At 42.9% G+C, this 11,181-nt stretch overlaps 1 long non-coding RNA gene across 1 annotated transcript; it reads right to left on the bottom strand.

The window, feature by feature from the left end:
• Positions 1–2,927: 2,927 nt before the first annotated feature.
• Positions 2,928–4,499, bottom strand: LOC306651819. Its single transcript, XR_013761213.1, has 3 exons — positions 4,261–4,499; positions 3,684–3,848; positions 2,928–3,648 (listed from the first exon to the last, which is right to left on the bottom strand). It is a non-coding gene; the product is annotated as an uncharacterized lncRNA (long non-coding RNA).
• Positions 4,500–11,181: the final 6,682 nt, after the last annotated feature.

Raw genomic sequence — 11,181 nt, 5'->3', positions numbered from 1 at the left:
GATAACATTATGGCATTTGCAGACAAATGGATGAAATTGGAGAATATCATGCTAAGTGAGATAAGCCAATCTCAAAAAGCCAAAGGAAGAATGATATTGCTAATAAGTGGATGATGACACATAATGGGGGGAGGGAAGGGTTAGTGTTAGGGTTAGAGTTATTGTTAGGGAGGGGGGCATGTATGGAGGAAGGAAGCACTGCACAGAGGGAAAAGAGGGGTAGGAGGGGTGGGGGGAAGGGAAAAAATAACAGAATGAATGAAACAACATTACTCTATGTAAATTTATGATTACACAAATGGTATGCCTTTACGCCATGTACAAACAGAGAAACAACATGTATCCCATTTGTTTACAATAAAATAAAATTTAAAAAAATAAAAAATAAAGACTTGCCCAAAAAAATGTACTCTCACTTTTAATGATAACCCTGGTAACATAATGCTAATCTTTTTTTTTCAAAATTATTTTTTACTCTGGTTCCACTTTAATTGCTTATGTAAATTTATTTATAATTTTAGGCAAAATATAAATCAGAAATTTTATGTATCAACAAGTTTTATGCTGATCTACACAAACTATTTTTAGTGTCATGAAAGACTAAACCACTTGAATTTTTAAGGAACAAAGCTGAAGAGTGATACACATTATATCTTGTTTCATCCATAATATATCCACTTCTAACAATGTGTAACCAAATCAGGCTTACAAAATTCCAATGGGAACATGAATTTTATAGTATATAGAAATAAAACATTAAAATGCCAATTTCTAAATTCTAAAACTTAATCTCATTTCAAAGATATTCATAATACATTATGTAGGCCATATACTATGAAAAAGGAATTGTAAAATCATTTATAGAGAAAAATACGTGATCAGAGTGCATGCTTTATATTGTCAGCAGCAAACTGGAGAACAGCTATGCCCAGCATGTGAGAGGCACGCTCTGCACACCCCACCCCACAGTAATATGGCTCAAAGGCGACCATATCAGGTTCATTAAGAGAAGCAAGAAGTTCAGATTTCTTCATGAGCCTCCTGAATTTGAAATGGGAAATCAATTCATGTACACATGAGCTACAAAAGAAGAAACAGGAAGAGGAGTAGGAGGAGAAGGAAAGAACTTTCAACATTTGCTACTATTCTAATCAAGAAAACCCTGCTTACAATCAACATTTGTTAACACACATCACTGTTAATTTTAAAGAAACATTTCAAATATTTTGGAAATAATGATGATTGATGTATACCGTGTTTTTCCCTTCGATACTTGCATTCAGTGAAAACAGTTTTGTTGCTAATGAAGTGTTTTTATAAAAGATAGCACAGTGCAGAGGAGTTTTGCCCTTGTGGTTCTGAACACTTGGATTGGCACCATTTTCTAAAAGTATTACTGCACATTCTTCCTCTGGATATTGTAGGGCCTGTAGGTTTTATAACAATAAATAGACTGTAAATTGGGGAATCCAAGAAAAATATTTCACAAGTCTTTCTAATTAGTTATATATGAATGATATTAATCAGTTTTTCTTCTAAGAATTTCAATCAAATTCATTTCCTGCAGAAACCCTAAGCTATATCTGCCTTCATCAATGGTGTGTTGCCATCACTGTCACAGAGGTGGATGGTGCATTTCCTCTGAACCAGGAGAACCGCCACTGCTGCTCTTTCATAGGCACAGGCATAATGCAGAATGGTCCTATGCAAATAAGAGGCTTTATTAGTTCATAAGGCACCTTTTGAAACATACAACTATTCATGCAATTGTAAGCATTAAATAGCATGTAATTCCTCTATTTTCTTTTGAAGAAGGTACAATATTTAGTAGCAGTTATTACTAAATTAGTGAATGAATCAGCCTATTCCACTTATTCTTTCTTTTTTATTTCTTGTTTCTGATACTTCTGGGGATTGCACTCAGGAGCACTCAATTGCTGAGCCATATCCTAAGCCCTTTTTATTTTTTTTTTTTAATTTGAGGCAGGGTCTCACTAAGTTGCCCAGCCTGGCTCTGAACTTCCAATGCTCCTGCCTCACCAACTCACCTCATTGGAATTGTGGGCACTTTCCACTGTGCCTGGTCCCATTGATTTTTCTTATGTTTATGTGTTTTGCTTCTGTGGTGCTGGGGATGGAACCCAGTCATGGAGAGGTAGAAGCTATACCATGGAACCACATCCCCAGAAGAGAGCAGCCCATTTGCCCAGAAAGAGCATGGCCTTGGAATTTAGTTCATATTTGGTTTGAATTCTACTTTAAACTTTGTGACCTATTACTTGTCCCACAGTGTTCCTAACCTTCAGTTTCCTCACCAATAAAATCAGGATTAAAATGAGTAATTATCTCCCAGGATACTACTGTGATGCTTAATTAAGAATCTAGGCAAAATATCTTAAGAGATTCTAGCACAAGCAACAGCTCAATAATTGATAGCTATTGTGATTATTACTATTACTACTACTCAACAAAGAGTATTTCATTTAATAAAATAATATCATTATAGTGACTTTACAGATATCTTTTAAAAAACTATGTATTTCAATGAGTCTTAGATGCATTTTTGCTATCATTTTAACATCACTGGCACTGGAATGCCACTAATAATTCAGGCTGCATTACAACTGTAATTGGCAGCATTTAATTTTTTCTTCATACACAAAATAAAGGACCATAATAATCCATGGTGCCTTAACTAAGTGAAATGTAAGACAGACAATAGATTTATGGCAGTTCTAGTCATAAGGATGGTAGCTAAATTCATTTCAGTTCTTAAAAGTACTATAAGTAAAGTAGGCTGAATAATGACAGCAAAAAAAAAGTGAAAGCAAAGTAATCCTTGCTTTTCTTATTTTTTTTAAGTAACTTAAAGAAGGACTCAAAAGAACTAGTATAGTTAAATTCATTCAGTATTTAGCTATGTAGGATATATGTAAATCAGGTATTTCAAATGTTCACTATTTAATACTGTCTTAACTTTTCAAAAGGGAAGTTTCCAATTTCCTACCTCCAAAAATCCTTCTGATTGAAAAGGACAAGGAACTATTTCATTTGAAATTGAGTCCTATCATTTTAGTCTTAATTAACTGGTCAGGTAAACTAAGTTTTCAAGGAAGAGTTTTGAGATATAGCAGAATATGGGAACTACATAAGAGCTATGCATTTTATGAGCACAACAATAGGTATTCAGTTCATGAGTATAACTGAATACAATTAAATAACAGATAAGCATAGTTGTGAAGTTCAGTACTTTAAAGTAAAACTTTTATGAAGTAAAGCAATACTTTTGCAGGAGTAACACTCATTTATACTTGCTCTCTTCTGTTTTCAACAGGATACAACCAAAACTAAATTAATCTATAATTGCATATATGAAATAAAATATACATATGTAAGAAATGTATGTGTACTAATATCTACAACAGATGAAATGCACTATAGGACTCCATGGGGTATTAAAGTCAAACATCCTGGTGAAAGGAAAACTGGCCTCCCTCCTGCTCTGTTCCCATTGGCACAGCCTGGATGGTGCAGGCTTCTGTTCCTTCACCCCGGCTTTCCCCAATTGGTTGCTTGCCCCTCAGCCCCTGACTTCCCAGACCCTATTACCTATTTTTTTGGTCTGTATCATCAACATGACATCCCTGACTCAAAAAAAAAAAAAAAAAAAAAAAAACAACAACAACAACAAAAAACTTTTAAGCCTCCAAATTTCACCATTTTTGGCAGCCTGGTGTATTTTTCCGACAGTGTCTCCTCCCAAGACTGTAATAAAGAAACTATCTACAGGCGGAGGATATCCTGGAGACATCAGCCAACAATCTTGTCGTAGCTCCGTGATTAGCTATCTGTCAATGGCAAAACAGTCGTTGCTAAGCGACGCTGACAAACACCCTCATGCGACAGACTCTACCTGGCCTTTCATGATTGGCTCCTGCAAGCTTCACCCCGTGCACTGTAGTGGGCACCTGGCTCTTCTGGCCAGTAGTAGGTGGAAGTGTGAGATGTGCTGCACTACCCCACTCATCTCCTGGTTCCCTAACATCTCTCTGTTCATGGCCTAATCTCCCCCCAACAAACACACACCCTGCACACTGCAGCCTTCCCTATCTGCAGTTCTTGGCTCAGTTCCTAGCTGGGGCTGCAGGGGGAGCCAACCACGATGACCACTGGGAGGGCTGTGGTGTAGGCCCAGTGGCCACACTGGGAAGCCTTGGTGTCCTCACTGTATACAGAACAGGTGAGAGCAGGTCTGCCTACCAGGAACGCAGCAAAGATGCATGAGTTGAAGCGGCGGTAGTCCAGGCAGCCTGCAGCACACGAAGGACCTCGAGAACATGAAGGTGAGTCCTTCTTCACTGCTTGGCCCCCTCTTCCATGCTTTAGGAAACCGCAACCAGTTGGCCCTCAGCTCGGGTGTGCTTCAGTGCATCAGGGGTGCGGTTCTGCGATTAGCTGTGGCCTGTGAGCACCTTGGCTTCATACCCTGAATCAGGGAAAGGAAAAATATGTGTGAAACTCGGCCTGGGCATGAATGACTAGCAAGCTCAGTGTCAGGATCCTAGGAGGCCACAGAGCCTTGTTGCTGAACAATAGATGAAAACCTGTGAGACCAGGGTTGACAGTAATCCTATCATGGCACAGGCTGCCTGACAATGATTGCAGTAATGGGACCATCAATAGCAGAAAACAAATAATTTACTCTTCCTCCTACATTATTCAGTAATATGGCAGAAAAGGAGTTCCTAAACTTAGGTCACCACTTACAAATAAAAAATCACTGAAAAATCTCAGGAATGCATTCAATACACAGCAACAGATTAGAAGAAAACAGTAGAATAACTGCGCTAAAAGCAAGTACTGTGTCACTTTGCCTGCATCATCCAGTTACCCAGCACAGCTCTTCTCAACACAAAGAAGGAGTAAGCACTTCACCAGTTTCCCTAATAAGCAAAAGGATAGTAGTGTAAACTTTCAGGTGTTCTTCCCAAATGTCTAGATTCAGTTTCTCCCTACCCAGATTGCTTAGCAGGCAAGATAGACAAGCTATCTGGAGATGTCTTGGAACAAAGAAGCAGCGGTGCTGCACACAGATCACCTTGCAGTGGGAGACACCATGGTCCCCAGTGGCTATTCTGCCCTGATCTACCACCACCTTCTGCACTGTCTCCTTCAGTAGAAAACCCCAGGCTTCACTTCTGAGGTGACCTCAGAGTTTGCCATTATATGCCTCAGGTGCTTGCTCCAGACTCCAGTAGCTTTTGCCATGGAAGAAACCAATAGACACAGTGGTGTCCTGAATCTTTCCCCACTACAAAACCCCCATAGGTGTTTGCCTTCACAATCTCCAAGTGCCTAAACCACTACCTCTAGATCTCAGGGTCACCTCAGCTACAGTTGCCACACACCCAGACCCAAGGTCCACAAAGAACTTTTCATCATGCATGAGAACATGATGGGCTGCAGTCCATAGTGCAGGTATGATGCCATGTGCTGGGTGCACACCTTTGACTGACCCCTGCAGAAGATCTATGCACCCTGCCAAATGCTGGCCTGACAGGTGTGCATGCACAACACCAGTTCCAACACCTGCCACAAGCCACTGCTACCATGGCTAACATCTGAAGCTAGCCTCTGCAGTCATGTACACATATGTCACCAGTTCTGTTTCATGCTGACATAAACATATACACAGCACTCAGTGTCCCATTAGCAGTCCCCACCACCATGCAGGTTTGCTTGAAGATAGCTGGTCTCTGCCACCACACACGTTTCTCTTCAACTCCACTCACCAAATATGCATATTTACAGCCAGTCTCAATACCTTGTTATGCCCCTGCTACCATACTTGAACTTACAGCTAATGTTTGTAGTTTCATGCATTCATAAATAGGCTCCAGAGTGGCAGATATACATGCAGCCAGGCACAGTCCTGTTTCTGGCCTGTATCTCTTTCACAAATCCACACCTGTGTCTATAATCAGATCTGATTCTTACGCCCCCTGTGCATGAACAAACTAGTTCCAACCTGATAAGCATTTTTCACCAGACTTGGCTTCTGTCCTTGATCCTAGCTATTACTTACCACTTCTCTGCCCACAGGTACTCCTCTCTACAATGCACATGCCTGTAGCTGACACTGCACCCAAGTGTGCTCACTGCCTGCCTCACACTTCTCTCATCTTTTTCAGTAGAATGTGGATGAACCTAGACCCAACTAGTCCTCATAGCAACTCTAGATTTCCCACAGCTCTAGCCACCAATGAACATGAAGTTGCTCATGTCACCATCAGTTTTGTCAAATAAATGAGAAGCAAAACTTCCTTTAACCTCAGATCACAAAATTGGTGCTCCATGCCACTATACTGGTGCTGCAACCAGTACAGTATGTCCTCCCCATGCTGCTCTGTAGGGAAAAGTCTTCCCATACTGAATTAAGTCCCTAAGTTTGGAAGAAGTGGCTTCTTCAAATGTGCAAACATCTTTTCAAGCTAAAAGGGTCATCAAGAATCTGAGAAACATGATACCACACAAGGAACACAATAAGCCTTTGACAAATGACCCCACAAAATTTGAGATAATTAAATCAGAATTACAACGTAACAGTTGGATTAAAACAAAATCAGTTCTACGAAGAAAGTTTATACCGGGTGCCAACCTGTGACACCTTGCTGCTTCAGGCATAGATCAACTTCTATTCCTCTTAGAATAAAAGCCCCAAATTCTCACCATGGACCATGACCAGACCCTGATCTCCCTAATTCTTTTGTACCCCCCCTTCACCTGATTCCATCACCTCAAGCCATATGGCTTCATTTCATATCCCTACACCTGCTCCAATGCCTTTGGCACCATCTTGCTCCTTACAGCTTTGAATCCACTCTTCCTGCCCAGCACAGGTTAATGATGCCTCACTCAGAAGCAAGCCAGTCTTGGACCCCTGAACTCTTGACACCTAGTTCATGTCCGTTACAAACACTCCCTTACTGTTTCTATTGTACTTAATTTGTTTTATCCCTAAATATTTACTGAAATGAAGGAGGCCAGTCACACTGTCTTGCACATTGTTCTAACCTAAATAGCTCACTCACGCTTTGGCCACCAGGAGAACTCAGTCAAATCTGTGAAATTAGTGAACAGATGCATGGAGGCAGTCAGGGCTTCTCAAGGCTTTGAGGTCAGGACCTGCAAACCCTGCCTGTACCATCCAGGAGCCCTGATCCCCCAATATCCCTTGATGAGCTTCTTCATTGACAAGAGTCATTTTTTTTTAAGAGATGAACATCATACCAAGGTTCTCATACATGCTAGGGAAGTACTCTAACACAAAACCACATCCCAAACACCTGTGTCAATTGTTTTAAACAAAATAAGAATATCATAAAGTGGTCTGGAATTGGTAGGAGTTTGAGGAGGTGACTATTGGAGGGAGCCACAGATGGAAGACAATTTTGGTGGCAGATGAAAAGCCTTGTGAGGACTTCGTGTCAGACTCTTCATACTACTGAGGTCTGGGAAGACTTTTCTGTACCATGCCCACCCCAGAATCAAGCTGCTGCCACACCAACTTCTACAGAACTAAATAAATGCTATTAATCAATGAACCTAATAGACATCTATGGACTATTTGATCCATCAAAAATAAATTTATTTGCTTCTCCCTGATATAATGAATATTTGTTAAAATTGTTCACAGTGCTGGCCTGGTGGTGCACTCCTGTAATCCCCGTGGCTCATGAGGCTGAGAGAGGAGGATTTCGAGTTCAAAGCCAACCTCAGCAAAAGAGAGGCACTAAGCAATGCAGTGAGACCCTGTCTCTACATAAAATATAAAATGGGGTGGGTGATGCAGCTCAATGGTCAAGTGCTCCTGAGTTTAGTCTTCAAAATCCCCATAAAATAGTATTTCATAGTTTCAGATACAAGGCAAATCACTACAAATACAATAAATAGACATAATTTCTTGGATCCAACCAGATCATAAAAGGATGAAATGAGAAATTAATGCCAAGAAAAAAAAAAAACACAGAGCATGTGGAGTGCAGAGAAGTGATACACCCTGTTTCTCCAAACGAAGACACTGAGTTTTGCCTGGACTGATGATGCCAGGAAAGTTTTCTGAATGTGTGCAGTTCTTAGTGCCAGGTGCCAGGAGGTTGTGATACAGATTTCTTGGTCTGATGTGCAGTGCGAATAAATGCTTGAGTTCATAGCATTTTTTGGTCGACAAAGAAATTTTTAAATATTTTTGTATGCAAAAGAGGAACCATAACTCTCTATAGCTGTACATACAGAGGAGTGAGTACTCATGTATTTTTAACTTTTTTGTCAAAGAAGAAAGTAAATACGTTAGAATTGTTAAACATATAATTAAAGTGAATAAAGATGAGTCTTTCAAAAGAAAACAGAAATTATTTAATGCCTGGAGATTAAAACATACACCTCTGTATTAGGATTAAATAACAGATAAAATCAGGGGTGAAATAATAAATTAATAAATAATAAAGTCACAGGGCATGGAGGTGCACCAAAGAAGTGTGTGTGTGTGTGTGTGTGTGTGTGTGTGTGTGTGTGTGTGTTGTGTGTGTGGTGAAGGGCCTAGAGAATGGGTGCCCTTGAGGCTAAGTGGTGGAGTAATGGTCTAGCACCTGTCAGTCACTGGGATTTCTTCCCAACAACACATATAAATTTAAAAAATAATATCCTAAATAATTAAAACAATGCACTGTGTCCATAAAATACTAAAAGGACATAAACACATTTCTAAGGAAGGAAGAATGCCTAGGGCAACAATATTTTCCTGTGGTCTCCCATCCTACTCAGAACCAGGCCTGACCCTGCTTAACTTGTGGGAGGGGGTGCAAATATCCCACAGGGCATGAGGGCTATGTGGGGAGATTGCTCAAGCACCAGGGAAGGACTCTGGAGGCTGCTGGGCTATCTGCATTCAGTGTCCATGTCAACTGAAAGTTCCCTTGTCTCTGCATGCTCCTCTGGGGCAAGCAGAGAGGGAGCAGACAGTCATCTACTGGGTCCTGTTGCTAGGTTGCCTCTTGCCTGCTCCAGCCCCAGTGTGTGGTGGGCCCCAGCAGTGTGGTGGCTAAGAGAAAGGGCGGGACACAGTGAAATGGAGCAAACACCCATCACACCCTGAGGCTTGCTAGATCACTGAGGTTTGACCCTGTCCCCAGTATACAGGTTAAAAGACCCAGACTCTCTGGGGAGACACTCATTTTATCTATCTGGGTGAAGTCTCCGATCATGGTGACACTGGAGAGGGCTGCGCTGGGGGATGAGGGCTGGCTCCATATACCCCATTCCAACTGGTTTCACCACCAGAAGCATGGAGGGTGCCCACAGGGCATGTGTGTGTGTGGCCAGGCTGTGCTCCGTGGGGCAGGAGTGGGTGGGGGCACGGCCCCTGTGGCACTTGACTCCTGGGGAATGGTGGTTGTACCCAGGCAGTGGATTGGGTGAGGGAAGGACAGAGTACACAGAAAGGGTCATGCTCTGAGCCTGGGTGGGCTCCTAACCTACCTGGGGAGAGCCCGGCCCCTGCAGGATGCTTTCTGTAGTGGAAGGTGGTAGCAGTGAGGTGTGCCCTAGTCCTATAAGGACTCAGAGAGGAATCCTAGGCAGGGCAATGGTGGCAGGGTAGTACCTGTCTCCCAGCAGGTCAGCAGAATATGTGAATGACCTGAGGAGGTCAGGGTGACTGCCACTCCTGCAGCCAAGGGATGTGGTGGTGCTGGTTGCAGAAAAGGGTCTGGAGGTGCCCAAAAGAAGTGTGTGTGTGTGTGTTGAAGGCCCAAGAGCCTAGAGCATGGCTAATCTTGAGCAAAGAGGTGGAGTGCTGGCCTAGCAACCATCAGTCATGGGTTCCCTTCCCAGCTTCACATATAAATAACTTAAGAAAATAATTGACTACTAAATTAAAGCAATGTACTGTAGCCATGGAAAACTAAAAGGACATGAATACATTTCTGTATTCATGGGCACCCATATTTGCCTATTCTCATCCATTCCACTTGGAATCAGGCCTGACTGTCCTTAGCTTCCTTGGAAAACCAAGATCTAGTGGGATGTGAGTGCTTGTTTGCAAGACAATTTGGGCACCAGGGAAGGCCTCAATAACATGCTAAACTCTGGCCTATACCTCTCCTGCATGTGACCATGGCAACTGAAAATCCTCTTGTCCCTGCATGCTCCTCTGTGACAAGCAGAGAGGGAACCTACAGTTATCCCCTGGGTCTATTGGCTCAGCTACTCCTTGTCTGCTCCAGTGTGCTCATGTAGTAAGTCCAGGGAGCATGGTGGCTAAAATATAGGGTGGGACACAATGAAATGTAGCAAAGACCTCTCAAATGTGCCCAAACCCATCTCGCCCTAAGGCTTACTGGATCACTGAGGTTTGACCCTGTCCCCAGTATCCCAGTTGGAAGACCCAAGCTGTCCTGGGAGACAGTCATGCTCTCTGTCTAGGGGCAATCTCAGCTCACTGTGACACAGAGGAGTGCTATGTTGTGGGATAAGGGCTGCCTCCAGATGTCCCTCCTCAGTAGGCTTCACACACCAGAGGACTGCAGAGTACCCACAGGGAAGCCTATGGGCCAGGCTGTGCTCTGTGTGGCAGGAGTTTGTAAGTTTGCGACCTGTGGACCTGACTACTGGGTATTGGCAGTAACAAGCACTCTCAGGAGGTGGAGTGGGTGAGGGGTGGACAGGGTACACAGGGAGGGTGGAGCCCTGGGCCAGGGTGGACTCCTCCCTCTCCACTGGTGAGCCCTAACCTCCCTGGGGAGAGCCAGACTTCTGCAGGTTGCCCTTAGCAGTGGGAGTTGGGGGCCATGAAGTGGGCCTCAGGCCTGTAGGGACCAGAGAAGACAGGGACAATTTGCAGGACAATGACTGCAAGGTAGTGCCCATCTTCCCAAAGACCAGGAGCATAAGTGAATGGCCTGAAGAGGTCAGAGTGACTGCCACAACATGAGCCCCAGGGGTGTGGGAGAAAGGGTAATGTATATGGTCCTGGAGGAGTCCCAAAGAAGGGTGTGTGTGTGGTGAAGTTCCAAGATCCTAGAGCACAACTGGTCTTGGAGCTCAGTGATGGAGTGCTGGTCTAGCACCTGTCAACCACTAGGTTCCCTTCCTAGCTTCACATATAAATAAATAAATAAACAA

The sequence above is a fragment of the Sciurus vulgaris genome, assembly GCF_902686455.1.
Source record: "Sciurus vulgaris genome assembly, chromosome: X".
In the NCBI taxonomy this organism is placed as follows: domain Eukaryota; kingdom Metazoa; phylum Chordata; class Mammalia; order Rodentia; family Sciuridae; genus Sciurus; species Sciurus vulgaris.
This window is presented reverse-complemented; position numbering and strand designations above follow the sequence as displayed.